Raw genomic sequence first — 7717 nt, 5'->3', positions numbered from 1 at the left:
ACTTAACAGAGAAATAAAGGACTTAACTGATGTCATGACCCAATTGGACCTAATAGATATCTACAGAACATTCCATCCTAACAAGAAAGAATATACTTTCTTCTCAGCACCCCATGGAACTTTCTCTAAAATCGACCACATACTTGGCCACAAAGCAAATCTCAACAGATACAAAACAATCAGAATAACCTCCTGTGTTCTATCAGATCACCATGGTTTAAAGCTAGATTTCAACAACAACAAAAACTACAGAAAACCTACAACCTCATGGAAACTGAATAATGCTCAACTGAATCACCAATGGGTTAAGGAAGAAATAAAGAAAGAAATTAAAGACTTCCTAGAGATCAATGAAAATGAAGACACCACATACCCAAACTTATGGGACACTATGAAAGCAGTGCTAAGAGGGAAATTCATAGCACTAAATGCCCACATAAAGAAGTTGGAGAAATCGCACACTAGTGAATTAACAGCACATCTGAAAGCTCTAGAACAAGAAGAAGCAAAGTCTCCCAGGAAGAATAGACGCCAGGAAATTATCAAAGTGAGAGGTGAAATTAATAAATTAGAAACTAAGAGAATAATACAAAAAATTAATGAAACAAAGAGTTGGTTCTTTGAGAAAATCAACAAGATAGACAAGCCCTTATCCAAACTAACCAAAAGACAGAGAGAGAGAATCCAAATCAACAAAATCAGAAATGAAAAGGGGGACATAACAACAGACATTGAGGAAATCCAGAGAATTATAAGGTCATATTTCAAAAACCTCTACTCCACAAAACTGGAAAACCTAAAAGAAATGGACATTTTTCTGGATAGATACCACATACCTAAGTTTAATCAAGACCAGATAAACTATTTAAATAGTCCAATAACCCCTAAGGAAATAGAAACAGTCATTAAAGGTCTCCCAACCAAAAAAATCCCAGGACCAGATGGTTTCAGCGCAGAATTCTACCAGATCTTCAAAGAAGAGTTAATACCAATACTCTCTAAATTGTTCCACATAATAGAAACAGAAGGAACATTACCAAACTCCTTCTATGAGGCTACAATTACCCTGATTCCTAAACCAAACAAGGATGCAACAAAGAAAGAGAACTACAGACCGATCTCCCTCATGAACATTGATGCAAAAATACTCAATAAAATACTGGCAAACAGACTCCAAGAACACATCAGAACGATTATCCACCATGATCAAGTAGGCTTCATCCCAGGGATGCAAGGGTGGTTCAACATACGAAAGTCCATTAATGTAATACACCATATAAACAAACTCAAAGAAAAAAACCACATGATCATCTCACTAGATGCAGAAAAGGCATTTGACAAAATCCAACACCCCTTCATGATAAAAGTCTTGGAGCGATCAGGAATACAGGGAACATACCTAAACATAATAAAGGCAATATATAGCAAACCAACAGCCAACATCAAATTAAATGGAGAGAAACTCAAAGCAATTCCACTAAAATCAGGAACGAGACAAGGCTGTCCACTCTCCCCATACTTATTCAATATAGTACTTGAAGTTCTAGCCAGAGCAATAAGACAACATAAGGAGATTAAGGGGATTCAAATTGGAAAGGAAGAAGTCAAGCTTTCCCTATTTGCAGACGACATGATAGTATACTTGAGTGACCCCAAAGATTCCACCCAGGAATTGATAAAGCTTATAAACACCTTCAGCAACATAGCAGGATACAAAATCAACTCAAAAAAATCAGTAGCCCTCCTATATACAATGGACAAAGAAGCTGAGAAGGCAATTAGAGATACATCACCCTTCACAATAGCCAAAAATGACATAAAATACCTTGGGGTAACACTAACCAAGCAAGTGAAGGACCTATATGACAAGAACTTTAAGTCCCTGAAAAAAGAAATTGAAGAAGATCTCAGAAAATGGAAAGATCTCCCATGCTCATGGATAGGCAGGGTTAACATAGTAAAAATGGCAATCTTACCAAAAGCAATTTACAGATTCAATGCAATCCCCATCAAAATACCAACACAATTCTTCACAGATCTGGAAAGAACAATACTCAACTTCATATGGAAAAACAAAAAACCCAGGATAGCTAAAAGAAACCTGTACAATAAAACAACTTCTGGAGGCATCACAATCCCCGACTTCAAGCTCTACTATAGAGCTACAGTAATAAAAACAGCCTGGTATTGGCATAAAAACCGACATGTGGACCAATGGAATCGAATTGAAGACCCTGACATTAACCCACACACCTATGGACATATAATTTTTGACAAAGAAGCCAAAAGTGTACAATGGAAAAAAGAAAGCATCTTCAACAAATGGTGCTGGCATAACTGGATATCAGCGTGTAGAAGGCTGCAAATAGATCCATATCTGTCACCGTGCACAAAACTTAAGTCCAAGTGGATTAAAGACCTCAACATAAATCCAGCTACTCTGAACCTGCTAGAAGAAAAAGTAGGAAATAGTCTTGAACGCCTTGGCATAGGAGATCACTTCCTAAATATAACACCAGTAGCGCAGACACTGAGACAAACAATCAATCAATGGGACCTCTTGAAACTGAGAAGCTTTTGTAGAGCAAAGGATACGGTCAACAAGGCAAAGCGACAGCCTACAGAATGGGAAAAGATCTTCACCAACCCCACATCTGACAGAGGACTGATATCCAGAATATATAAGGAACTCAAGAAATTAGACATCAAAAGGACCAACAGTCCAATTGAGAAATGGGCTTTAGAACTAAACAGAGAATTCTCAACAGAGGAATCCCAAATGGCTGAAAGACATTTAAGGAATTGCTCAACTTCCCTAATCATCAGGGAAATGCAAATCAAGACAACTCTGAGATACCACCTTACGCCTGTCAGAGTGGCTAAGATCAAAAACACTGAAGACACTTTATGCTGGAGAGGATGTGGAACTAGGGGAACTCTCCTCCACTGCTGGTGGGAATGCAAGCTTGTACAACCACTTTGGAAATCAATATGGCGCTTTCTTAGAAAATTGGGAATCAATCTCCCCCAAGATCCAGCTATACCACTCCTGGGCATATACCCAAGGAATGCTCAATCATACCACAAGAGCACTTGCTCAGCTATGTTCATATCAGCATTGTTTGTAATAGCCAAAACCTGGAAACAACCTAGATGCCCTTCAACTGAAGAATGGATAAATAAATTGTGGCACATATACACAATGGAATACTACTCAGCAGAGAAAAACAACGACATCACACGGTTTGCAGGCAAATGGATGGATCTAGAAAAAATCATCCTGAGTGAGGTAACCCAGACTCAGAAAGACAAATATGGTATGTACTCACTCATAGGAAGATGCTAGATGTGGAACAAGGATGACTAGACTGCTACTCACATCACCAGTGAGGCTACCTGGAAAACGGGACCCCAAAAAAAAAGACACGGAGAAATGGACAAGATCTACATGAATAGCCTGGTCATGAGTGGGAACAATGAAGGGCGACAGTCGAGGGAAAGAGTGGGAGATCCTAGCTGGATCAAGAAAAGAGAGGGAGAACAAGGAATAGGAGACCATGGTAAATGAAGACCACATGAGAAGGTGAGAAGGGGAGGAAGCAGAGAGCTAGGGAGGCCCACGGAGATCCACAAAGATACCCCCTCAAAAGACTGCTGGCCATGGTCGCGAGACGGCAGGAACTGACCTACTCTGGTGATGGGATGGCCAGACACCCAAATAGTGGTGCCATAAACCCCATCCAAGGACTGAGGAATCTGAAGGCAGACATCCACGGCTGGGCCCCTGGTGGAGCACTGGGAGTCTAATTAGTGAGTAAGAAGAGGATTTATATGAGCGAGAATTGTTGAAGCCAAGGTTGGATAAAGCACCGGGACAAATAACCAAATGAATGGAAGCACAGGATCTATGAACCAAAGGCTGAGGGGCCCCCAACTGGATCAGGCCACCTGAACGGGTGAGACAGTCAGTTGGCTTGATCTGTTTGGGAGGCAGCTGTGCATTGGTGCCAGGTCCTGGGCTCGTTGCATGAGTTGGCTGTTTGAATCCTGGGACTTATGCAGGGACACTTGGCTCGGTCTGGGAGGGGGGAATGGACCTGCCTGGACTGAGTCTACCAGGTCAACCCCGGTCCTCGGGGGAGACCTTGATCTGGAGGAGGTGGGAATGGGGGGTGGGCTGGGGGGAGGGGTGGGCGAGAGGGGGAGAACAGGGGATTCTGTGGCTATTATGTTGAACTGAATGGTGTTGTAAAATAATAATAATAATAATAATAATAATAATAAAAAAAAAACCAAAAAAAAAAAAAACCAAAAACAGAAAAAAAAAAATATGAATCACAATGTCATAGTCAATAAACTCCTTGCAAATCTGTAAAAAAAAAAAAAAAAAAAAAGAATTGTAAGCTGAAAGAAACTCTTTACTCCCCAAGTTGCTTCTGCTCATAGTGTTTTATCACAGCAATAGAAACCTTGACTAAGACGAGAAAGAAATTGAAAGGGGGAAATGAGGTGGTGGTGAATTTGATTAAAGCACATTATCTATCTGTATGGCATTATCAAACAATAAAAAATAATACAAGAAATATAAAGATAACTCTTAATACATTTTAATTAATCTTTAAAATATAGCTTGAATAAAAAGGAAAAATGATTTAAATATAATTGAGCTACAAAATGGATATTTTACACTTTTCTAAAAAACTCTTTACTTATTTATTTTTAAATGAAACTGTATTTCCCTTGAAAACACACGACATTCTTAAAATTTCCTACATGTACCTTGTTCAAGGTGGTTTAGGATAATGAAGACCTTTAGGACAAATGTTTATATAGAATACTAAATACATTTCTTGAATTTGAATAACATATAAAGTTTATAATTTATAATATTTAGTAAATTAAACCATAACATTGTTCAACCATAAAAAACAGATGATTTAAAGCCATGTGCTCCACAACCTTGCTGCTACTATACACATGTGGCTAAACAGCTGTTCTTTGCTCATACCCTCAGTCCTGCATCTTTACTTCTAAATATTGTGGTATACTTTGGGGGAAAGGATCTAAGAGCTACCCTTCACATGCCTAGCATTCATCATCAATGCTGCCCTGGAATATCACATGTGTCTTTTATTCAAATCCCTGGCAATTTCAGTAAGTGAGACACGTTACAACCAGAAGGCTTGAAGAGAAATGCCTCTTTTAAATCAACACAATTCCACTTGATTTACTTCTTTGACCAATGAGTTTTTGAAATTTGTATCCAACTTCAACAACAAAAGCTTTCTCCCTGATAGAAGAGTTGAATTACTATGGTAGGGAACCCTCAAATTTCTGTTTCTATCCTCAGATTTCTGCTAGAAAGAGAAAACTCAATAAAGCCAGAGAATCTCTTGCCAAGCAGAATAGGAGAATGATGGGTAGCCAAAACCCTGTGACAGAGTTAGTAACAGGGAGATGATAGGAGATTCTAAGACTACAGTTTTTCTTACAAAAATATGAAGATGCCATTGTCAGGTAACACAAAACATCCAGGCTGCCTTGGCTACCTTAAATGTCCTATAACTTGTTGCCAAGTAATGACTCTCCTTTCACTAGTTCAAATGCTTTTTCTAATGAATCTTTTAAGATTCTTATGACTTGACTTGACCTGATGCTGAATTTCCTCACAGAGTGGGGAGGATATAAATATTACATTTGAAAATATATTTCATTTTAATCTCCCATAAATTATTATTTCTTTAGGAATATTCATTTATAAATGAGCAAGAATGAAAATTTAAAGATTTTAAATGATTAGTTATTAAAATAAAATTGTATTCTTTTTTGAGGTCACCAACTTTTCTCATAATAAAATGGAAGTCTCTGGTAGCTAGTTCTCACTTTATTTCCTAATAAAATGAAATGGGAAACAAACTGGTAACATGTCCTTTCACTTAATTTTTTATTGGATAGAAAATGAGAACCAAGTTGATCAGGGGTGTACTTGTGATGGCTAATCTTGGTTGTCAGCTTCACTATATCTGGAATCTACTGGAACCAAACTGTTGGACACTTCTGTGGGGGTTTTTCTAAGTTAGATTATTTGAAGCAGGAAGATCCATCCTAAATATTGGTCACAACATCTGATGTCATCCAGATGAAAAGACATGGGAGAAAGGAACTTTGCCTTCGGCCTGTTCACCAGTGCTCTTGTTGCTAAGTTCATGGTTCCTGTGCCTGTGACCAGTATTAAATTCAACTTCTCCAGAATTCTAACATAAACAAAAGACAAACAGCTCTTTAGGAATCCTCCAGGACTCTAGCACCAAACTGGGACTGCTGAGACATCCAGCCTTGTTGGTTCTCGACCTTTCTGTCATGAGTCAACCATTGTTGGAATACCAGACCACATCCTGTAGGTCAAAAATAAATCCCCCTTTAATACACGCATATATATATATATATATATATATATACATATATATTTTTCATTCTCTAATAATACATACAATAATAAATATGTGCATTTATTATACACATGTATATGTTTGTGTATTCACATATGTATCTATATATGCATGTGTTCGTATATTCATATTTGTGGATATGTATATGTGTACTTATAATTATACATAGACTTATTCTAGAGAATCTCTCAGTATTCCACAATATATTGCAGAAACTGGAATTTCCTGGAGTCAAAGAAAGGACACCCACATCTAAGGTTCTGCTGTGATAATTGAAAGAAGCAACTGAAGCTTTTTATTTGTTACAGATAAACATTAATATCTTTATTTGACTCATTAATAATTAACTGGACTAGGCTCTGATTCTCATATAATTGTACCTTATGAAAGCCCACAGCAGAGAAATACTGTGCAAAATGCAAAACACCAATTTTATCATGAGTAATAAAAATTCAATTAAAGTTAGAATAAATGTGCTAGTTAGTAACCCGAGCTTAACATAAAGCCTTGGAATGTAAATAGATTTTTAGCAAACAAAATAACAAGGGTGTGACAATTTATAAAGCATATTGAAAATCTATCATTGCTTTCCTCATGCTGGCGAGAAAAGGCCCACATTACAGGAGAGAAGAATAATTTTTGACACTTTTATTGTGCTTTATAGCTGGAACATTCCAACAAGGAGGCTGAATGGGAAGCCTTTTCTATACAGAGGCAAGTTAAAGCAAATGTTTAAGGCATTTTTTCCTACAGGTACCTTTCTAGAGCTTAGAATTCAGCAGTAGTGATGAAGGTTTCATTCTAGACAATGCAAATGACATGGTGGTGACATGGAGCTGGAGCTTTGGACCTGGCCTCCAGACTGTCTTCTACCTGCTGTTTAACTATAGGCCAACCCACCTAACACCTCTTATCTTCAAAAGAGCAGAAGCAAAATGCAGAACTTAATGATGTTTATTGCTACAAAGCATGCTATTAAAGAGTTAAAGGCAGATGTGTAGTTGCAGTGCCTTGCATTATTAGTAGGATGAATAAATGTTGAGCAAGGGATGAGACCACAATGCAACTGATTAACTTAGAATGCTTTATTGCATCTTTCCTTTTCCTTCACACAAATCAGAATATGCATGTTCAATTATTTTTCTTCTCCAAAGGGAGAACCCTAGAAAGGATTTTTCAGTAATCCTATCAGTTCTCAAAACAGTATTGGAATTCTTTTAAAGAAAGGATTTTAAAATTCGTTAAACAGCTATATTACAGTCATAATC

This window comes from Peromyscus maniculatus, chromosome 8 (genome assembly GCF_049852395.1).
Source record: "Peromyscus maniculatus bairdii isolate BWxNUB_F1_BW_parent chromosome 8, HU_Pman_BW_mat_3.1, whole genome shotgun sequence".
NCBI lineage: Eukaryota > Metazoa > Chordata > Mammalia > Rodentia > Cricetidae > Peromyscus > Peromyscus maniculatus.
This window is presented reverse-complemented; position numbering follows the sequence as displayed.